Source organism: Pseudophryne corroboree, chromosome 12 (assembly GCF_028390025.1).
Source record: "Pseudophryne corroboree isolate aPseCor3 chromosome 12, aPseCor3.hap2, whole genome shotgun sequence".
Taxonomy (NCBI): Eukaryota; Metazoa; Chordata; class Amphibia; order Anura; family Myobatrachidae; genus Pseudophryne; species Pseudophryne corroboree.
The window spans coordinates 132,997,521-133,022,253 of record NC_086455.1 but is presented as its reverse complement, the minus strand read 5'-3'; the positions used below and the strand labels follow the sequence as shown (position 1 = coordinate 133,022,253).

The window sequence follows — 24,733 nt, the reverse complement described above, 5'->3', positions numbered from 1 at the left end:
CAGAGAACGGATTATATTAAATAATAATAAAACTGCACTGGTGGTCTCACTGGTCAGTCACTAGTATAACTAACTAACTAACTACTATCAGCAAAATTCTGCACTCTCTGAGTACTCCTCCTAAGCTCCAGTAAATGAAGTGTCTCACTCTCACTCTCCTATCTATTTCTAAACGGAGAGGACGCCAGCCACGTCCTCTCCCTATCAATCTCAATGCACGTGTGAAAATGGCGGCGATGCGCGGCTCCTTATATAGAATCCGAGTCTCGCGATAGAATCCGAGCCTCGCGAGAATCCGACAGCGTGATGATGACATTCGGGCGCGCTCGGGTTAACCGAGCAAGGCGGGAAGATCCGAGTCGCTCGGACCCGTGTAAAAAAACCTGAAGTTCGGGCGGGTTCGGATTCCGAGGAACCGAACCCGCTCATCTCTACTTTTTTCTACTGCACATGCATCAGAGTCACACTGAATACATGGCTATTGTAACGGTGGCCTGTGTTTGGGGTAGTTTGGTGTGTGCTCCATCTGACCGGCGTTCTTGTGTGTTTGCATAATGGGAGCTGCCATGTTGGAGACCATCAGATGACTGCCAGTATCCAGTGGTCAGCCAGAGGGTATTCCTGGGCCAATCGGTGCACGTTTATGCCTATAAAGCCAGTACAGCCCAGAGGGGAATCACCTGTGCAACAAGTCACTACTCCTGAAAGCTGCTTGTTACTGTGTTCCCTGCTGCTGTTATTAATTCTGCCTTGGTGCCTTAAAGGAACCCTTGTAAGCATTGTGCTCTTCTAGAGCTTGGTTGTCCTCCAGCTCTCCTAGCCTATATTGTGGACTCTGTTGTTATCCCTGCTGACGGCGTCTGATTTGAAGACATCCTGTATAGCTGGAACTGCTCTGCGTCCCAGCACATCCAGTTTAGCTGCAATTGCTCTGCAACCCAGCATATCCTGTATAGCTGGAACTGCTTCGTATTCCAGCACATCTTGTGCAGCAGCAACTGCTCCACATACCAGTATATTCTGTATAGATGGAACTGCTCCACATCTCAGCTCATCCTATATAGCTGGTACTGCTCCACATTCCAGCACATCTTATGTAACTGGTCCTGTTCTGCAATCCAGCACATCCAGTGAAGCTGGTACGGCTCTACTTCCCAGCAACAAGTACAACATCCCAATTCTTACACAGTGTTTCTAGTGTTTAACAGCGCCGTAACTAGGTGTGTGCAGAAGGGGCATTGCCCACAGCGCACACCTAGTTAGAAGCGCATATTTCCCCCAGAGCCGGCTGTCAGAAAAGGGCCCCCGCCACCCGCTGGAGATCGGATATCTAACTCGATCTGATCCACGGCAGTGAAATGCGCTGCACTGCCCTTCCCTCCCCACTGACAGCCCGGCCCTGCCGTCATGCTCTTTGCAGCCGCTGGCGCTGCAGAGCATCTTGAGTGACGTCTCATCCTCCCAATGGGAGGAAGTCGTGCTCCAGCCTGCGGCTCAGTGACTGGCTGAGCACGCAGGCTGGAAGGAGGAATTCCCTGGCAACGTGTGGACTGGAGTCTGTGCTGGACGGTGCTCTGTGAGTAGTGATTGTCTGTATGTATGTATGTATATATATATGTGTGTGTGTGTGTGTGTGTGTGTGTGTGTATAGTATGTATGTATATATATATATATATATATATATATAGTATGTGTGTGTGTATATATATATATATAATGTGTTTATACGTGTGTGTGTGTGTGTGTGTGTGTGTGTGTGTGTGTGTGTGTATAAAAAAGGGGACGCTGTCTGCCGTAATGTGTAAAAGGGGATGCTGTCTGCCGTAATGTGTAAGAAAGGGGACTCTGTCTGCCGTAATGTGTAAAAAAGGGGGACTGTCTGCCGTAATGTATAAAAAGGGGATGATGTCTGCCGTAATGTGTAAAAAAGGGGGACGCTGTCTGCCGTAATGTGTAAAAGGTGGATGCTGTCTGCTGTAATGTGTAAAAAAGGGGACGCTGTCTGCCGTAATGTGTAAAAGGTGGACGCTGTCTGCTGTAATGTGTAAAAAAGGAGACGCTGTCTGCCGTAATGTGTAAAAAAGGGGACGCTGTCTGCCGTAATGTGTAAAAAAGGGGATGCTCTCTGCCGTAATGTGTAAAAAAGGGGACTCTGTCTGCTGTAATGTGTAAAAAAGGGGACGCTGTCTGCCGTAATGTGTAAAAAAGGGGACGCTGCCTGCCGTAATGTGTAAAAAGGGGACGCTGTCTGCCGTAGTGTGTAAAAGGTGGACGCTGTCTGCCGTAATGTGTAAAAAAGGGACGCTGTCTGCCGTAATGTGTAAACAAGGGGACGCTCTCTGCCATAATGTGTAAAAAAGGGGACTCTATCTGCCGTAATGTGTAAAAAAGGGGACGCTGTCTGCTGTAATGTGTAAAAAGGGGAATCTGTCCGCCGTAAGGTGTAAAAGTGCCTCTACCTGGTGTAGCGGAGTTACTGTGCAGCGTATTTGAATAATGGAGTCTACTGTGCACCGTTATATGAATTGGTATTATTTTGTGGCCACACCCCTTCCCCACGAAGCCATGCCCCTATATTTTTGGCGCGCACTGCCCCTGTTTTTGCTTGGGGGGGCGTCGATGCCGTTTCTTGCACACAGCGCTAAAATGTCTAGTTACGGCACTGGTGTTTAATGCTTACCTGATCTCATCAGCAATCAGCATCTTTATTCTATAGTCACCTTCTGTTTGTGATGTCAGGTTTACAGCATCTTCTAGTACATACTCCCCTACTACAGTGTGTACAGGAGAAGGAACTACATACGCCATCCTCATCTCATTTCATCTACTAGTAAATCCTCCATTACTTCTCCCACCTCGTCAGTGACAAAAACTCATCAAGATCTGACAATAATGAGAGCATAGATTTGAGTTTTTGCCGTGTCTCGTGTAAGATATGGGTGTATTTTTTATATGTTTCTGTGATGTATGTAACATGATTTTCAGACAGAATTAATGTGGGGAATAAAGGACAGTTCAGATTTAAGAATGACACCTAGGCAGCGAGCTTGTGTGGTTAGGTTGATTGTTAAGTTGTCAACAGTGATAGAGATATCAGGTTAGTAACTATACTGGCCGGTGGAAATATAATTAATTCTGTTTTGGAATTATTAAGTTTGAGGTGGCGAGATGACATCCAAAATGAAATGGCAAAAAGGCATTTAGTGACGTGGACCAAAAAAGATGGTGACAAATCAGGGGAGGATAGGTACAGTAGATATGACGTCCAAAAGAGCTGATTAGTTTACCAAGAGATGTGGGGGGTCATTCCGACCTGTTTGCACGCAGAGGTTCTTCGCTGCGGTGCGAATGGGTCGGAACTGCGCATGCATTGCGCACGTGCGTCGTTGCCCGGTGACAATGCTAAATTCCTTTGTCGTATAAACAACCCTTTATGAAGTCTAAGAACACTGTACGCTGTTTACTTAAGAAGTACCGTATGGGTACGCTGGTTGCGTAACGATCGCTCAGCCGTAGGCGAGTCGCTCACGCGTCACGTTCGCTCACGGCCCAGAGATCACAGGACAGCACGTTGTTGGCTATGACTAGAGTACTGATTCGCTATGGCGTAGCGGACGCTCGAGACCACGAGGAGATCACCAGCGGCGCAGACGCTCACAACGCTATACCTTTATGTCTAAACCTTATCAATGAAATACACAGAATACCTTAATGTGAATACAGGGTGTAAGTGCAACCTTGTGTAACCTGACTAACTACAAAGCTGCTTGAGCGTCACCGACGCTCAAGTGAACACTTAAAACTATAGACAATACACAGATACTGGTTTAGGGTCCAAAGCCTATTAACTGTATTATATCTAATATACTTGTAAAAGGGAATAACAGTACAAATGATACACTACAATATAACAGATACTTCCTAACCAAAATAGCTACACTAGAAATACAATACAATACCAATCTAATACAATACAATACAATACTAGTCAAAGGGGAGATATGGGAGAAAAGAGAAGGGAGAGAGAGAGAGAGATATGTGAGAAATGGCTCACAGTAAGACAACATGATTGCAGAGAAGCTTACACATGTGAGGAACAATCGCTGCGCAGTTAGTCAATGCTGATGAAATACTTGGGCTTACTCATACTGGCTGTCCCTATATCATGGGACAGAAGCTAGACTCCATTTTGGGAAACCTCCACTTGATTCTAAAGACCACACCACATGGCTGAAAGGGGGAGGGGAAGACATCCAGCAGCAGCCATTTTAGATTTGCAGGTCCAAACACATGGCACTCTCTACTACACCACAATCACATAGCAGGAGACACAAGACTCCATGTTATTCCAAAATGTCCAAGCCTCAAAACAATGCATATGTTCTGATTTTACAATTCCAAACCATCTAAATCACCTTTCACAATGTAATCCAACTTCCTAGAACCATCTCATAATTTCACATCCCAAACAACTTCAGTATCTCAATAACCAGAGCATATTCATCACAAGACCAGATCACAATGTAATTAACACAAACGTAACTGCATGGTGGTATTTATGATTAACAGGATATATAGTATAACTAACCAGCACAATCTATTTTAAATCTCCATAGGCAAACAAATACCACAAATACTATGCTACAGATGGTATACTGTTCCAATTCATCACAGACTTCACAGAGTATCCACAAACACCCAACAATCACACAACCAAGTTACAATATCCTATTTAAACCAGAAAGCAATCTGTCTGTTTCCTTATCTAGCCATGTGAAGTTCAATACTTAGCCTTTAGTTTGGAGAATGTCCTGGGGATTTAGCTGCCATGCTGCTGGGTGCCAGGTAGCTGTGTGTGTGTGTGTGTGTGTGTGTGTGTGTGTGTGTGTGTGTGTGTGTGAGTGTAGCTACATTACATCTGTTCTCTGAGGCCACACCTGACCACTACCTTCCTGTTTGACCAGTACCTGGGGGAGGGGTCTTTCTTTCTCCTTTGTATTGAGTCACTATTCTCTTTGTATATGCTAATCAGGTTCAGCCCTGAAAACTTAGTAAAAGGTTGTCTTGAGCATCCATTGTTCTAACAATATGATCTTAGCTTTTATACATATAATCATATCTATCTGCTGCAATGTCCCACAACTTCACAACCAGCATCAAACTAACCCACACATCATTCTGCTTGCTTCAATACCAAACATGATGGGCACATCTGGTTCTGTTCAAATGATACGTATTCATGACATCAATTCATCAGCCAATTCTAAATCTCCATGATGTCTGGTGCTTGACATTATTATAACCATGTACTGTATGAAACAAGCGCCGAATCCATCTCAGTGCCATGTCCGAGCAAATGCGTGTGTTTCCATATATTGCTGTGCTCGCTGCGCATATTTGCAAGTATAGCGACTTATATGTGTGCAGTTTATATGGTCTCTCTATGTAATATTTTTGACTTTGACAGTCCACCCTTTGGCAGTCACCAATAACTGCCACTTCCTAAAACATTTCAAAAAGAGAAAAATATATGTCAGGGGTTAATACATTTCCATGGTTGGGTAAGGGAGGAGAGAGGAGAAGGTGTGAAGAGGGTATGACCTAGTGAGATAGCAGAAGCATGTGTGTATGAATCCATGTTTGGGGGGTCATGTATCATCGTGCCGTACGTGTTGTACATCAAGCTTCGAGGTATTGCGAAGTATACATTTGAATTCCTTCTTATCCCGTACTAAGGGTCTGTGGATGGGCTGTCAAACTTTACCGAGCTCATTTCGGCTGTGGTTGTAACAAAATGGGGGAGCACATTTTAGTTGATGATACATGAATGGGGGAGGTATGTGGTTGCTGATATCTGTGCCTGTATTCCCTATCGACTATGTGTGTCATTACCTGAGGGTTGTAGAGATGAAGATAAAGAACACTTATGGAAAATGCAATGATATTCTATGTCAGGGAAATGTACATCTGTTGTTGAAGTTTTGTTCGGTATCTGTTGAGAGTCGTCTTCTTTGCGCTGTATTGCTCTTTGGGCATGAGCAAATAGCTTTGTCAGTGCCATCAGATTTACAAAAAATGTTGGGCTAGCGTGAGTTTAAAATACTAGGGAAACTGGGGATCCATGGCAAAGTTCATCAAGTGTCCATATCATAGGTCGTCAAAACTTCATCTTTGGTTCTTGTCTGTTGTCTGTATAGCGTCTCGTTAACTTCCTCGTCCAAGGGGTCTTTGTATCTTGGAGAAAAGCAGAAAAACAGGTGAAAGAAATGGACCGTATAATCGCATTTTCATCACATCATGGTTTCTATCATTGGGTCATATACCAAATCCAGGTTAATTACAGTTTCCTCGCTCCTCAAACTCATCACTCTTGTACTTTGTTTGCACTTCATTAAAGCCTGCCCGCATCTAAATATCAATCCAATCGATATAACGACACCCAAGATACATAGTAGAAACTTTCCAACATCCATTATGACTCCTTGAGCCCAGTCTCCTAAACCGGAGAACCAATTTCGCGGGTTCAACCATGACACCCAACCAGTCAGCTCATTACCTACAGCAGCAAGGGTGAGATTGTGTTTTCGGCGAAATTCCCACTTCAATTGGAGAATGTCGTCCATCTTTTGGTCTATGACCTCTACCGGATCCTCGGTGCTATTTGTGATATACGTGCAACACTTTATGCCGTACTGTGTTGCCAATGTAACACAATATCCGCCTGTTACTGCTGTAAGATAATTAAGAACCATCCTATGCTGAACTAGTTCTGTTTTGTACGCTTGAAGTTCTCTTCCAGTGTATCTGAACGTGTCATCATACATTTCAGTGATATTATCTAACAAATTGGCGAGTGCGGAAATGTATCTATAATTCATCACTCCTCGAGCGGTGCGAGTGAAATCTAACGCTACCAGAACCTGAATCCCGGTGGATTCATGGATAAGATCAGAGGCCGGATGCTCTAACCTTTCTGACAGTTGTCTTTTAACTCGGTGCTCGTAATGAGTGTGAGTATAAGGAGCTTGGGCACCACGGTGTATGTCCTTCATTTTGTCATGTGTAACAGTCATCACTTCAGGCAATACTTTTCCAATATAACACAATCCTTCAGAGTTTGGGGCAAGCCACTTGTACGCCTTTCTCCCGCATATGAAATATGCGTCATCGGGGAGAACATATGGGACGGAGAAGGACATTACCATATTACACACCTTCCAGGTGAATTCTCCTGACCCTAATTCTTCCATCTGCTTAATGCACGTATCGGTTTGTACGATATGTGCACAGTATCCTGGTGATACTTCTCCAACTCTAGTAATCCTATTTCCTAAGGTATATCGATACCGGAAAGATTTTCCTCTACTGGCTATGTGGCGTACAAGCTCTGTATCTGTAGGCATTCTATCTGCTCTGTGTGAAAAGGTCATGGTAAGGTTGCTCCATGACACTTCCCAATTTCCCGGCTTACGGGGATTGGAGATATTAAAACATAAGAGGGACCTATCCACATGGTATTGGTGGAGCTTCAAACTAGGAGGGCTGGAGATGTTAAACCTCCGGTCCACCGGTCTCCCACCACTTAGCTCAAGTACCTCCCCTAACGTTAAAGGAAATGGTACTAGCCCTGATTTGCTATGACCCTGAGGTACTTGAGAGCATACCCAACAATCTGTTTTGTTTAACACATTACCCACTAAAGAGTGATAGTCACTCAATGGATGCCGGTCCATATGGATATTAAAACTGGATTGGCATTTCTTTATGCATCCATCTTCAATCAAATTGTCACAGAGCCTACAGATACAGTTTTCTTCAGTTAACAATCCATCACAATTTCTTCTATCGGATCGTTTTCTGATACTCGCCTTTGCTTGTTGGTTTGGTTGATCTTGGAAAACTACGCCTCCATCATCATAATCGGAACCCATTCCAGAACCTCTCTCGACCTCCATGGTACTCTCGCCGGAACAGACTGCTCTGGTCAACATCATGGCCAACAGAAAAATCCGGATCGCAGTCTCTTGGGGCAAGTCCATCTTACAGGAGGAGAAAAGAAGAAATTTGTAAAGGGGGTATAAGAAAACAGTTTGAGGGGGAGAGAACTTGTTACGATAATAAGTTCTCTCGTCTTGTTGTTCTTCTTGTTCTGCTGTCCTCTCAAAGGTGCTGTCTCTCAGTCTTCCAAACGAACATTCTGGTGATGCAATATTCCTTCCCAACCGACGATCTTTCTGTAAGGAGCAAAAATCTGGCATTACCATTGGTCCAACTGAGGGGTGACATAGCATCTTTAAACCATGGAAACATGAGTGGGAAGAGAGAGACAACAAAAAAAACAAAAGAGATAGAGAACAATTCATGTGCATATATACATTACATAACTCGACAATAACCATCAATAAGAAAAGAGAAACAAAGCGTTTTTAAACATTGTCAACATTAAGAAAACATTGTTAGCATTAGAAAAACATTGTCAGATTATCAGGCTGTCATAGCTACGTGTCTAATGGTCTCCTTGAGCAGTCCCTCCCCACCAGCACCTGCATTACTCCACTGTCTGTATCTGGCCAGAAATACATTGTGGCGGAGGTCATGCTGGGGTTTGGTAGACTTCTGCAAGGACCAAGTGGATATGCAATGTTTGAATTCTTACCAATAATCGTCAGAGATGGGGATAGAGAGAGAGAGAAAAAAAACATTTCACAGATACATTTACAACGTTTCACCTGGTCATTCCGGTGTCTTCAGTGAATGACCTCCCACTTTATTAACCGTTACCTCAGGCTTACCATCAGTCGTATGATCACCTTTCTTGACTACCTATCATGGATGTGGCTCAAAATTCTTCCTATGTGATCCCTGCTTGTAATTTGGTGTGTCATATTCATGCTCATTTTCATGTCTAGGGGGTCTAACTTTATGTGGGTTATTACAGTTACTGGCATAATGCCCTTCTCTTCTACAATGATAACAAACCCTGGGCTTCCTCCAAGTGTCAGTGAAATGGGGTCTTGGCTGATTTGATGCCTCCTCAAACGTTTGGATGCTCATCACCCTCAACCGCTTTCCCTGTACCTACCTGATTCCTTGTATACCATGATTATGTCGTTGTCTAGGGGGTTCATATACCTTCTGTGAATCTTTGATCATACACTTAGATCTTTCCTAGGATCTGGGTAATCAGACATGATTGATCTCAATTCTGTCCGGGACCAGGGATGGCGCATTGCACTGTCCTTGACGGGAATGGTTCCCTGATCGTCAGTCTTCCCATTGGGGACTGTGATCACCCTGACAGGACTAAACTCAATTACATCACCTTGTTTTGGTCTTACAATATGGGGTACATTTGTTAGTGCGTGATATAAAACATTGTACGTACCTGTGGACACGACCTCACCTGACCCTCCGTTAGGGGGTTTGATTATTGCCTTTACCAATTTGGTCGCGTCCACCTGGATGTCTTGTAGGATGGCTGCTGGAAGAGGTGCCGACATCGTTCTGGGCTCACTTTCTTGCTGGTAATCCTGAGGGAAGTTTAACATGGGGTGCGACTTGCACAGGTTAATATTTGTAATTTTTACACTTTTGTTTTCGTAAACATTATTACATTTTACACTTTCATTCTTAATACAGTTACTAAGTGCATTTTTATCGTACAACATTGTGCCATTTCTCTGCAACCATAATCCTCTTCAATGCCATGTCTCTCCTCTCAAGATAAGAGTCAGAAAAGTCAATTGAATCTCTTTGTAATTCACCTTCCTGTTGCCATAACTGCAAATAATCATAATGTTTACTTCGTCTCTTTGTTGGTTCAATGAGACATATCCTCCTCCTTAAATTTTGTAACACTTCTGGACTGAAGCTACCTATTTTTGGGAATTTCTCCCTGTCTTGTACAGTCATTCTCTCCCATTCATCACATAAAGCTTCTGTGTGACTTCCATATTTCTCACACATTATGTACCTGGCCGATCCTACTGGACGGTCTTCTGAATCAACCCGAACCGAGGTTGATCGCCCCCTACCTGAACAATTGGCCCCCATAATCTGTAGGTGTTGCTTACTACTCCTGTGATCTTTATATCACGGTCTTCAGCGAACCCTTACAGCAAACCAAATTATTCACAATAGGCCGGCGGTGGCGGTTTACCGAGTACCCCACTCACTCGCCCACCTCGACCAATACGACCTGATCACACCGATATGGTGCTGGCGTACTCGATACAGGGCCCCTATGGAACCTTCTGTTTACTGGAACATATGAGGGTTACCCGCAGGACACTTACTCTTTCCAGTAAAGGTGGGGTTGTTAGATAGTTCCTGAGTGACCAGCGAACTTCCCTTCCAAAAATAAAAAATTACACAAATCACGTCAGAATGTACAAATAGCGTTTGTGACCACTTTACTCTAATGGTATTAGGTCAGATTAATAACTACTGCACACAATTACGTGCGGTACAATCGTTCAGTACATAAGCACTACTTGTCATGTACTGAAAGATCAATGGAATCGAAAATTTCGGCTGCGAATTCCTTCAGCATGAGCTTGTATGGCCTATATGGGTTCTGCACCAACACCCCAGGCGTTGTGCCTCTTGTACCTTTATAGCGGACCTCTTTGTCTATTTTACCTGTTACCTTATGACCTCCTGGTCTGTTACCTTATGACCTCCTGGTCTGTTACCTTATGGTCCGCTATACTCTAATGCTCAAATATTTATTTAACCAGGGATGCCTCCCTAGCCACCGTATATGTCACTTACACGTATGTCCCTTGACGAGTACCCGACTTTCCTTTTTGGTTCAACCTCTAAGTTATATAAACTTATGTGATAAAAACACACTCACTCAACACATGTACACTTTGTTTCTATATCTATTTCTGCGCAGAAATTTTCTTCAGCCCAGCTGTGTTACCAATTAGGAGCAGGATCTGTTAAACTAAATTTCAGATTTTTCCAAAAATAGATTTGCGTTATTTACCGCCTTTGCGTTATTTCAACTTATCGTGACTTGAGCTACGTGGGCGTAACCGGACGCTCCGTTGCATAATGTACGCTGCGTGCGTCTGCCTTTGGATTGCGTACGCTCTGTCCTTGTAAGCACACTTGTACACAGACCAAGTACGTTCACAGTAACACACTACACGTTTATCAATGTGAATGATCTTTAAGTGTAATCATTCACTATACACCACCCAAATCTCCCTTGTATTCTTAGGCGAGACTGTGTGCGTGCTTTACAAATTACCCCTTAAATGTATTACTTTTACACTTTAACTACCGAGTAGCAACAAATCTTTCTTAGCACGTTATCAATGCAAATGGCAAACAGGAAGGTGAGATGTGAAACTTACACAGATGAAAATGCAATTCTAAATTTAATCTAATAACATACATTGATGTAAGCACACGCATATAGATATTACATATAAGTACCAATCACTATTACTTATGATTGACTATGATATAGATTAAATAAATGCATAAAAAAAAACTCATTAAATGATGATTTCTTTTTGACAGTGGATGGCTGATTGTTTCCTGAGTCAACTGAAAACCAGCCGCTCAGAGAAAAAAAAAAAATTTGACCTTCCCAAAATGGCCGCTGCTCCTCCCCCTTCCACCTCCATGAGGGTCACACAAAATGGTGGACAGACCATGCGGCCTCTTGTCACAAAGAAAGTCATCATTCAAAACTCCTAAAGTTATTCTAGGCCTGAGTGTGTAGTTGGCACCAAATTGAAATAAAAACCAGATTTTCAAAGACAATAGCGTACTGTTCTTACCTCCGGTCCCGGATTCCCTCAGCACCCTTTACTAAGCGAAACAGACGCTTATCCAATCAGCACTGCAAGGAATATGATCCCGCCCTTTGCTGATGGATAATGTCTGCTGATATTACCTAGCAGAGATATGTGAAGGACAGGACGAGTCCCCCAATTGACAATGCTAAATTCCTTTGTCGTATAAACAACCCTTTATGAAGTCTAAGAACACTGTACGCTGTTTACTTAAGAAGTACCGTATGGGTACGCTGGTTGCGTAACGATCGCTCAGCCGTAGGCGAGACGCTCACGCGTCACGTTCGCTCACGGCCCAGAGATCACAGGACAGCACGTTGTTGGCTATGACTAGAGTACTGATTCGCTATGGCGTAGCGGACGCTCGAGACCACGAGGAGATCACCAGCGGCGCAGACGCTCACAACGCTATACCTTTATGTCTAAACCTTATCAATGAAATACACAGAATACCTTAATGTGAATACATGGTGTAAGTGCAACCTTGTGTAACCTGACTAACTACAAAGCTGCTTGAGCGTCACCGACGCTCAAGTGAACACTTAAAACTATAGACAATACACAGATACTGGTTTAGGGTCCAAAGCCTATTAACTGTATTATATCTAATATACTTGTAAAAGGGAATAACAGTACAAATGATACACTACAATATAACAGATACTTCCTAACCAAAATAGCTACACTAGAAATACAATACAATACCAATCTAATACAATACAATACAATACTAGTCAAAGGGGAGATATGGGAGAAAAGAGAAGGGAGAGAGAGAGAGAGAGATATGTGAGAAATGGCTCACAGTAAGACAACATGATTGCAGAGAAGCTTACACATGTGAGGAACAATCGCTGCGCAGTTAGTCAATGCTGATGAAATACTTGGGCTTACTCATACTGGCTGTCCCTATATCATGGGACAGAAGCTAGACTCCATTTTGGGAAACCTCCACTTGATTCTAAAGACCACACCACATGGCTGAAAGGGGGAGGGGAAGACATCCAGCAGCAGCCATTTTAGATTTGCAGGTCCAAACACATGGCACTCTCTACTACACCACAATCACATAGCAGGAGACACAAGACTCCATGTTATTCCAAAATGTCCAAGCCTCAAAACAATGCATATGTTCTGATTTTACAATTCCAAACCATCTAAATCCCCTTTCACAATGTAATCCAACTTCCTAGAACCATCTCATAATTTCACATCCCAAACAACTTCAGTATCTCAATAACCAGAGCATATTCATCACAAGACCAGATCACAATGTAATTAACACAAACGTAACTGCATGGTGGTATTTATGATTAACAGGATATATAGTATAACTAACCAGCACAATCTATTTTAAATCTCCATAGGCAAACAAATACCACAAATACTATGCTACAGATGGTATACTGTTCCAATTCATCACAGACTTCACAGAGTATCCACAAACACCCAACAATCACACAACCAAGTTACAATATCCTATTTAAACCAGAAAGCAATCTGTCTGTTTCCTTATCTAGCCATGTGAAGTTCAATACTTAGCCTTTAGTTTGGAGGATGTCCTGGGGATTTAGCCGCCATGCTGCTGGGTGCCAGGTAGCTGTGTGTGTGTGTGTGAGTGTAGCTACATTACATCTGTTCTCTGAGGCCACACCTGACCACTACCTTCCTGTTTGACCAGTACCTGGGGGAGGGGTCTTTCTTTCTCCTTTGTATTGAGTCACTATTCTCTTTGTATATGCTAATCAGGTTCAGCCCTGAAAACTTAGTAAAAGGTTGTCTTGAGCATCCATTGTTCTAACAATATGATCTTAGCTTTTATACATATAATCATATCTATCTGCTGCAATGTCCCACAACTTCACAACCAGCATCAAACTAACCCACACATCATTCTGCTTGCTTCAATACCAAACATGATGGGCACATCTGGTTCTGTTCAAATGATACGTATTCATGACATCAATTCATCAGCCAATTCTAAATCTCCATGATGTCTGGTGCTTGACATTATTATAACCATGTACTGTATGAAACAAGCGCCGAATCCATCTCAGTGCCATGTCCGAGCAAATGCGTGTGTTTCCATATATTGCTGTGCTCGCTGCGCATATTTGCAAGTATAGCGACTTATATGTGTGCAGTTTATATGGTCTCTCTATGTAATATTTTTGACTTTGACACCGGCAACCGCAACGATGTGCACAGCGGGAAAAAAAAGATGCAGCACCGATCGCATGAAGATTGACAGCAGAGAGGCGTTCCGGGGCGGATACTCACCGTTGGATGCTGTTTTCAACGCAGGCGTGTCCAAGCAAACGGGGCGGATGTCTGACGTCAAAGCTGGGAGGAACTTCGCTGGATCCATCGCACAGGGTAAGTAGCTCCAGCCTTACTCCTAGGTTGCTGAAAGCTTTTTTGGCTTAGCAGAGCTGCACAAGTGAACGCAGCCCTGCTAAGCTAAAATACACTCCCCCATAGGTGGGGATTGGTTGATTGCACCAGCAGCAAAAAGTTGCTGGCTGCGATAAACTCGGAATCACCCCCGTGGTATAGATTGAGAAAAGCAGAGCAACAGTGATGGAAATATACCAGAGCGGGAGAAATTACAGATTACAGTTAAATTTGGGACAGGTAGCCTAGAAACCGTCCTCTCTAACCCACACCATGACTACTGTAGCAATTGTATATAATACAATTTTACTAGAGCTGTATGTTTTAAAGATCTCAGTATTACAAATAAAACAATTAGCAACACCAATTGATCATTTAAAATGTGTCAGTCAGTAATTACTACGCCAAAAGTCTGATGATAGCGGCATGAGGCGATGTAAGAATTCTGTCTACTATCACACTCATTTCATGTCACCTAAATATTCAACTCACAAAAATTTAGGGTGGAATTCAGTTAGCCACAGTAATTTACAGCAGCTAATTGTTTCCAAGGGGCTAATTCAATTAGCCACGACCGTCCCGCAGCATCATTGATTTTTTTTTTCACTGCCCTCAATTAGATATGCCCCTTTGTTTAAGAGCAATTTTCATATATTCTTATTATGCCAACAGAATGCACGGAAGTTTCTGATTTTCACAGTTGTAAATATAAAAGAGTGTTAAAATTGCAATCCAAATTTTGATCCGATTGCCCATTTGGTCGTTATCGTTCCTGCAACGCAAGCCACACATTGGTAATGATGTCATTATGTCAAGACCCTTTTCATCCCCTTTGAGGAGGTTTATTATAATTCTAATTAAGTCGTTTTCCTATTTCCCACCTGAAGAATACCTATGTTAAATTTCGTCTTCCTAACATATCGGGAAGTAAGAGAATTAGTGATGAGTGAGTGAGTGAGTGAGTGAGTGAGTGAGTGAGTGAGTTAGTGAGGGCATAAAGGACAATACATAAAGGACATTTATATATATAGATGTACTATGTATGTTCTTTGTAGTCTCCTACATGGCTTGATGGATCTGCACCAAACTATATACCCTTTATTATACAACTTAAAATACTGGCAGGGTTTAAACTAAAAGAAAATCCACCCCTTTCGACGCCAGGGCCATATATATATATATATATATATATATATATATATATATATATATATATATATATAAAAGAGATGTGCGGCGGGCACCTTTCGTGTTTTGGTTTTGGATCTGGATCCTCGCTCGTGTTTTGGATCTGGAATGGTCCTGCCAAAACCACCCTTTTCGTGTTTTGGTTTTGGTTTCGGATCTGGATGATTTTTGAAAAGAAAAAAACACAAAAACAGCTAAAATTTTGGGGGTAATTTTGATCCTACGATATTATTAACCTCAATAACATTAATTTCCACTAATTTTCAGTCTATTCTGAACACCTTATAATATTGGTTTTAGGCCAAAAGGTTGCACCGAGGTCGCTGGATGACTAAGCTAAGCGACACAAGTGGGCGGCACAAACACCTGGCCCATCTAGGAGTGGCACTGCAGTGGCAGACAGGATGGCACTATTCAAAAACTAGTCCCCAAACAGCACATGATGCAAAGAAGAAAAAGAGGTGCACCGAGGTTGCTGTATGACTAATCCAAACGACACAAGTGTGCGGCACAAACACCTGGCCCATCTAGGAGTGGCACTGCAGTTGCAGACAAGATGGCACTATTCAAAAACTAGTCCCCAAACACCACATGATGCAAAGAAGAAAAAGAGGTGCACGAGGTTGCTGTATGACTAATCCAAATGACACAAGTGTGCGGCACAAACACCTGGACCATCTAGGAGTGGCACTGCAGTGTCAGACAGGATGGCACGTAAAAAAACTAGTCCCCAAACAGCACATGATGCAAAGAAGAAAAAGAGGTGCACCGATGTTGCTGTATAACTAAGCTAAGCGACACAAGTGCGAGGCACAAACACCTGGCCTATGTAGGAGTGGCACTGCAGTGTCAGATAGGATGGCACTTTAAAAAACTAGTCCCCAAACAGCACATGATGCAAAGAAGAAAAAGAGGTGTACTGTGGTTGCTAAGCGACACAAGTGTGCAGCACAAACACCTGGCCCATCTAGGAGTGGCATGCAGTGGCTGAATGTCGAAAGTGGCCCGCAATTTTTCAGGCCACTGACAGCATCTCCTGCACGCCTCTGTAATTTCTCAAAAAATTCTGCACCACCAAATTAATTGTATGTGCAAAACATGGGACGTGCTGGAATTTGCCCAGATGTAATACACGCACAATATTGGTGGCATAGGAGAGTGTACCACTAAACCACACACAAAACGCAAAGCCTGTAAAAATAATTTGGATAATAATAACCCTTTTATTTGGATGGAGTTATATAACAATATGCAGCACAGAAGAGCGTACCCCTAAACCACACACACACGGCAAAGCCTGTAATAATAATTTGGATAATAATAACAACCCTTTTATTTAGACGGAGTTATATAACAATATGCAGCACAGAAGAGCGTACCCATAAACCACACAGGGCAAACCCTGTAAAAATTATTTGGATTAAATATTAATAACCCCTTTATTTGGAGTAAATAATATACAGCACCATTGGACTTATACAGCAGTACCCCTGAACTTATACGGCTGCACCACTGGACTGGACTTATACGGCAGTACCACTGGACTTATACGGCAGTACCACTGGACTTATACGGCCGTACCCCTGAACTTATACGGCAGTACCACTGGACTTATACGGCAGTACCACTAGACTTATATGGCAGTACCACTGGAATTATACGGCTACACCACAGGACTTATACGGCAGTACCACTGGACTTATATGGCAGTACCACTAGACTTATATGGCAGTACCACTGGAATTATACGGCTGCACCACTGGACTGGACTTATACGGCAGTACTCCTGGACTTATACGGCAGCAGCACTGAACTTATGGCAGCACAGGACACCACCACTGGACTTATGGCAGCACAGGACACCACCACTGCACTGGACTTATACAGCAGCAGCACTGGACTTATGGCAGCACAGGACACCACCACTGGACTTATGGCAGCACAGGACACCACCACTGGACTGTTGCAGCACAACACAGCACCACTGCACTGGACTTATACAGCAGCAGCACTGGACTTATGGCAGCACAGGACACCACCACTGGACTGATGCAGCACAACACAGCACCACTGCACTGGACTCATACAGTAGCACTGGACTAATGGCAGCACAGGACACACCACTGTGACTGGACTGATGCAGCACAAGACACCACCACTGGACTGATGCAGCACAAGACAGAACTGGAATGACACACCAGAGCAGGTTGCCACAACACTTTCCCGCATAAACAGACACTGTGGAGACACGTTCTCTCGCTACACTCTCCAGGACTGGAGTGAAAATGGCGGCGACGCGCGGCTCCTTATATGAAACCCAAAACCCGTGAGAATCCGACAGCGGGACGATGACGTTTTGCCTCGTTCTGGTTTCCGAGTCTGGCGGGAAGTCCCGAGCCAGACTCGGATCCGGGCTCGGGATGTGAAGTTCGGGGAGGTTCGGTTCTCATAGAACCGAACCCGATCATCCCTAATATATATATATATATATATAGAGAGAGAGAGAGAGAGAGAGAGATGTAGTCGGCGGCACTCTAAGGACTTGATCAGGTGAATAAACGAGACCACCCCATTTAAACAAGCTTAACGTTTCGGTCTTTATTGACCGTCTTCAGAAGCAACAATGAACAGAGTAAAACACATCTTACCTTAAATAACAGAATCAAATCACCACAAGTGCAGGTGCTCACGGAGCTCCGTGTAGCTACATCTGGTTACGTCATCAACTGCGGACCACGAAGTCCCGTCTCTGGCGCATACCGGCTTGCGTGCTCCCATCACCATGGAAACTTCAACATAAACAAAAGTGGCAGCTCATTTAAAACATCTTTCACAGTTTTGATACATAAACAGTACTTAATACCAATATATCCGCAACGATCCATAGTCAAACCGTACTAATGCCTGACTCATATCTAGAAAGACTTTAATAAAAATCTCCTATAAAAAACAAGAAAGGGACAAAGTCTCGTTAAGCCCATATGGAGACACTGTCCTAAGGCGGTGTATCCAACGAGCCACCTTTTGTAAGAGCTGTTTAGCTCTATCACCCCCCGCTTTGTGAACTAAAATTCTATATCTCAATGTTGATAAATTGTGCCCGCACTGCTTGAAATGTTTTGCATTGCAACGGGTTGATCTATTGCCTTCCCCTCCAATGCTTGTTTTATGGCGCTCCTATGTTGTGTCATCCGCTTTTTAAATTGGCAAGTTGTCTTGCCTATATAATATAAATCACAAGGACAACGTATATAATAAACATAAAAGCGTTGCTACAGGTCAAAACCTGTTTAATCATGATCCTCTGGCCCGTATGTGGATGCATAAAATGATCACCCACTTCCAGATATACACATGTGGCGCAGCCCGTGCACTTATAGTTACCAGGCTTGCGCACAAGAAATGAGCTAGAACTATGTTTCTCTGATTGTAAATTAGCAATGTCCGTATGTACCACCCTATCTCTGATGTTACTCCCTCATTTAAAACACGGCAAAAGAGATCGAGTGGATAATGAAGGCAAACCTGTGTCTGCTGTAATGACCGGCCAAACTCTTTTGGCTGTAGCCATTATTTGTTTACTTGCTGGTGTATATTTGGATACGTAAATCATTGCACTAACATTTTTATAAAATTTTTCTTTTCGGTTAACTACTACTTTCGGCTGTTTTAAAGCTCGCTGTTTAGCATCTTGTAGTAATTTATTAGAATAACCCCTCTCCAAAAAAATTTTTAGCATTTCATCCATCTGCTTCTTCTCATCCTCCAAATTACTGCAGATGCGGTGCACCCGTAGAAGTTGGGAATATGGTAAACCATATTTCAGGGGGGTAGGGTGATAACTCGATGCATGTAACAGACTGTTTACATCAGTAGGTTTGTTATAGATTGAAGTAGAAAGTTTACCTGCAGTCAATGTAATTCTCACATCAAGGAAATGTATGGTTTCAGGTTGAATGTTAAAAGTAAATTTAATATCTTCATCCAAGCTATTAGCCTGATCCATCATAAGAATGAAATCTTCCCGTGTGCCAGTCCAGAGGATGAACACGTCATCAATATAGCATGTGTATAACGCCATGTGTGACCCATTCGTCTCTTTATCAAAAAATAGGTTATGCTGCACACCGAACATAAAAGCATTTGCATATGCCAGTGCGGAGCAAGAACCCATGGCACAGCCCTGTGCTTGGAGAAAAAATTAATAATTAAAAAGAAAATAATTCCTATGCAAGGTGAGAAAAATCAACGTAAGAAAAAATTCTAACTCAGGACCTGTGTAATGCTGGTTATTCTCAATGAGAGTTTTAACAGCTTCAATACCCCGATGGTGCGGGATGCTGGTGTATAGGCTGATAACATCAGCCGTACACAACCAGCATTGTCCAGTCACCTCACCAATCCCATTCAGCTTTTCCAAAAAAGAAGTTGTATCTTTAATATATGTATTCTGCTGTTGTATCACCGGTTGCAAGAAATGATCTATGTATTGTGAAACTTTTTAGTACAGGGAATCACGGGCTGATATTATTGGTCTGCCCGGATAGTGCAAGCGATCTTTATGCAACTTCGGGATAGTGTAAAAAATTGGAACCCGAGGACTATCGATTACTAATGCTGTCATTGTCGTCTTAGAAATAATACCTCCCTGCACAGCCTCTCCCAACACTTCTGATAATTCCTTAGCATATTTAGGAGTAGGGACCACAGATAATCTAACATAAACAGTGGTGACTTCTAATTGCCTGTATGCCTCTGCTTTATAATCTGATAAATTCTGTATGACAATCCCACCCCCCTTGTCGGCAGGGCGGATTGTTATATCAGTGTAACCCGATAAATCATTAAGGGCTTTAAACTCTTGTTTAGACAAATTAGATTTGATTTTGATAGAACTACCACATTCATCTATACATTTAGACACAGTCCTTGTATACGATCTAATAGCCGGATTAATCGAGCAGGGATCAAAAGTCGATTTAGACTTCACAGGACAATCTTTACCAGGAACATAACTCTTCTCCTTATTAGCAAAGAATTCTTTTAGTCGGAGCTGTCTATTAAATCGACTGAGATCCACCTTACTTTCAAAGATATCGTGTTTATTCGTGGGCACAAAGTTGAGACCTCGAGATAAAACACTGGTCTCCAGTTCTGAAATCTGTCTTGATGATAAGTTGTAAACTACTTCTTGCTTTTTGAACTCTTTCCTCCTTTCCCTTTGGCATTGCCTGCCACGTCGGGTTTTTTTACTTCGGGGCCCTCCTTCTGGGCTCTCGTTTTTACACCTAAAGGGAGCTTGGAAGCTTTAGAATTCTTGGAAGTAGAGGGCTGATCCACCTCGCTGTTTGAGGCCCCACTACTGGAATCAACCTCCAACGGAAAACGTCTGTTCCTATTATAGGTTCTCGACCTATAAATATTTCGTTTAGAAGTAGAATTATTGGTCCAAAAATAGACCCTGTTTTCCTCATAATCCTTGGATACCGTAACATATTTTTTGGTCTTAAATCTGATGAGGTCAGTCTTGTATTTTTCTACTTGCGTGGTTAATTTACTCAACCAATCACAACTTGTATCTGTAGTTAATTCATTGAGACATGCCGTCTCCAGATCTTTAATCTTATTGCGAACCACTTCCAATTCGCGCGCCGCCTCTTCTACCACTAATAGGATCAAGTCAAAAGATCCCTTGTTCAAAACTGCAGCCCATTTTCTGCAAAATTCAGGGTTATGGCGCCCTATAGTGGGGGTGTTCTTTATTCAGAACCCCGAGGAAGCATTTTGTCCCGATAGTAGTCGGAAAGCGATACTCCATGGAGATAAAAGTCAGTTTCACGGTTCTTAAGTCGCAAAAGAGCAGTAAACTGTTGTTCCAGTGTCTCTTTAGTGTGGGTAGAAGACATCTCATCCTTAAACAGGATTCTTTCCACATTCACATCAGATAATGACAACAAATCACCTTGCGGCAATGTCACCTGCCGAAAGCCACCTACCTCCTCTCGCACTGTCTCCATTCTCCAGCGTGAAGCAGACAAACAGAAGAGGAAAAAAATCACCAAATCTTGTTGTCTTTAAATCAATGATGGTAATCTAACCTTACGGTAAACGGGTGCCCTAGTGCAATATTAGCATCAAAGCCATTTGTTATATACACACAAAAGATCCTCGGCACTCCGTAATGGTTACTGGTGCAGCATGCCCGATGCCCTCCAAAGCCAGGAAGCAATATAGAGATGTAGTCGGCGGCACTCTAAGGACTTGATCAGGTGAATAAACGAGACCACCCGTTTAAACAAGCTTAACGTTTCGGTCTTTATTGACCGTCTTCAGAAGCAACAATGAACAGAGTAAAACACATCTTACCTTAAATAACAGAATCAAATCACCACAAGTGCAGGTGCTCATGGAGCTCCGTGTAGCTACATCCGGTTACGTCATCAACTGCGGACCACGAAGTCCCGTCTCTGGCGCATACCGGCTTGCGTGCTCCCATCACCATGGAAACTTCAACATAAACAAAAGTGGCAGCTCATTTAAAACATCATTCACAGTTTTGATACATAAACAGTACTTAATACCAATATATCCGCAACGATCCATAGTCAAACCGTACTAATACCTGACTCCTATCTAGAAAGACTTTAATAAAAATCTCCTATAAAAAACAAGAAAGGGACAGTCTCGTTAAGCCATGTGGAGACACCGTCCTAAGGCGGTGTATCCAACGAGCCTCCTTTTGTAAGAGCTGTTTAGCTCTATCACCTCCCCGCTACAGAACCAATCCTTCCTGTCCCTCCCCTTTCTTTCCCCTCCCCCCCTCTTTTCTCTCCCACTCACTTCTTTTCTTTCCCCCTTTCCCCCTGTTTCTTTTTCCTCGCAGTCCTTCCTACCTTCCCTACCACCCTCCCCCTTTCCCCCTCCTCTCTTTTTCCTGCTCTCTCTTTTCCCTTCTGCCCCCTACCTCCCCATCTCTGGTTCTGTTCTCCCTTTTTTTCTCTCTCTTTTTTTCTCTCTTTTTTCTCTCTCTTTTTCTCTTTTAAATTTTTAACATAGACCCAGGGACAATTACCTTTAAGCAGCCAGGTAGCACTCAGTAATATAATATCAAATATATGCATAGTAATATAAAAATAAAGAAATGATTATATAGATATATACCATCCCATGTAAATTAGGATTAGTGTAGGATGTATACTGTAACTCAGTTTAGAGAAAGTAACTTTTTGCACCTGATTTGTACAATTATGTATATGCAATGTCACTGCACTTTATTCACTTTCTTGTCTCTGCAGAGCCCGGCGCGCAAGCGCATTGGGAAACGGCGTCGGTTGCCATGGTGATCGACCCGGGACCCAATCGATATGTCATAGCCACGGAACGCCGCAAGTGGACGGGCGATACATGCAACGGGGAGTCCATGAGACGCCGAAAGTCCCCCTGCACCAGGTGGTGCTGAAGGCGCGGGTGAAGCTCCTCTTCGCTTATTGGTGGCACTAGCTTTATAAGGTAAGATGTCCTTTATTTGCACTATGGGGGTAATTCCAAGTTGATCGCAGCAGGTAAATTTTTAGCAGTTGGGCAAAACCATGTGCACTGCAGGGGGGGCAGATATAACATTTGCAGAGAGAGTCAGATTTGGGTGGGTTATTTTGTTTCTGTGCAGGGTAAATACTGGCTGCTTTATTTTTATACTGCAATTTAGATTGCAGATTGAACTCACCACACCCAAATCTAACTCTCTCTGCACATGTTATATCTGCCCCACCTGCAGTGCACATGGTTTTGCCCAACTGCTACCAAAATTCCTGCTGCGATCAACTTGGAATTACCCCCTATACTCACCTTGACAAAGGGTCTACGGGCCCCGAAACGTTGGCTTTGTGTTAAGGGCCCTCATTCCGAGTTGTTCGCTCGCAAGCTGCTTTTATCAGCATTGCACATGCTAAGCCGCCGCCTACTGGGAGTGAATCTTAGCTTAGCAAAATTGCGAACGAAAGATTCTCAAAATTGCGATTAGAAATTTCTAAGCAGTTTCTGAGTAGCTCGACACTTACTCTGCTACTGCGATCAGTTCAGTCAGTTTCGTTCCTGGTTTGACGTCACAAACACACCCAGCGTTCGCCCAGGCACTCCTCCGTTTCTCCAGCCACTCCCACATTTTTCCCAGAAACGGCAGTGTTTTTTCACACACTCCCATAAAACGGCCAGTTTCCGCCCAGAAACACCCACTTCCTGTCAATCACATTACGATCACCAGAACGAAGAAAAAACCTCGTAATGCCGTGAGTAAAATACCAAACTTCTTAGCAAATTTACTTGGCGCAGTCGCAGTGCGAACATTGCACATGCGCAATTAGCGGAAAATCGCTGCGATGCGAAGAAAATTACCGAGCGAACAACTCGGAATGAGGGCCAATGTTTTAATACACAATTTGATGATTTCACGAGTGTAAGACCTGGAGTGACGCCGTTTCTTTCTGACCGTCTGCATACACCAATATGGAGGGCACCCAGGCAAGTTGAAGTTTCAGGACCAGGAGTGCCGGGCATTACTGCTACTATATATATATATATATATATATATATATATATATGTATAGTCCACATATGTATAGCACACTACCAAGTAGCCATCCAAATAGAGACCAGCACACCATGAGTTTTCAAATGCTTCAGTATCCAAAAGTTCTCACAAAAGATTCATTGAGAGCAGCAAGTATGAAATTATTCCATCCAAATATGCTTTAAAAGTTAAAGCATGTTACTTATCATGCCAAACTTCAGGAGGTACTGGTGAAGCGTCTGGCCCAACAGCTGTTTCGGTGCGTGATCACCTTCCTCAAAGGCTCCACAATCTCTAACACTCAAACTGCTCCTATAAGTAGCCAGGGTGCCCGTCATCACTTCCAGGATCATCTACACCTGTATTGCCTCTCTCACCCTCCTCGTCACATCACCCTTACAAATGCACCGCTGATTGTGAAGGTGGAACGCACGCCGGCCGCTGCTGGAACGCACTTCCGGTTCCGGTCAGCACGGCGGCTCAGCGGTCCGTATAATGCTAATGCGATAGAGCGTGGAACACAAATCAGCTGCCGCTGGAACACACTACCGGTTCCGGTATGTGCGGCAGCTGAGTGGTCCGTGCACTATACTACAAATGGTGATATTTGTGTTCCGGGATACAGAGTACAATAATAGGTGAGACACCCGCCTCTTAAAGGCACAACAACACCTTAACTCTTATAGCCCCGTACATATTAAACTACCTATTTATTCAATCTAAAAGGTCAAAAAGGACTTCAATTTAATGTTTACAAAAAACAGGGAGTTGGTTC

The 24,733-nt window shown here is 43.2% G+C and overlaps 2 long non-coding RNA genes across 3 annotated transcripts in view; one reads left to right on the top strand and one right to left on the bottom strand.

Annotated features, from left to right (window-relative positions):
* Positions 1-24,733, top strand: part of LOC134980983 (uncharacterized) — a 212,892-nt gene that overhangs the window by 33,572 nt on the left and 154,587 nt on the right. For both annotated transcript variants that reach the window (XR_010190495.1, XR_010190494.1), the window contains one exon: positions 22,688-22,901. This is a non-coding gene — a long non-coding RNA (uncharacterized LOC134980983). The remainder of the gene's footprint in view (positions 1-22,687; positions 22,902-24,733) is intronic.
* LOC134980984 (uncharacterized) overlaps positions 1-24,733 on the bottom strand; it is a 201,941-nt gene that overhangs the window by 73,641 nt on the left and 103,567 nt on the right. Inside the window, exons 2-3 of the long non-coding RNA XR_010190496.1 lie at positions 21,759-21,899; positions 18,041-18,181 (exon numbers count right to left, since the gene is read on the bottom strand). This is a non-coding gene — a long non-coding RNA (uncharacterized LOC134980984). The remainder of the gene's footprint in view (positions 1-18,040; positions 18,182-21,758; positions 21,900-24,733) is intronic.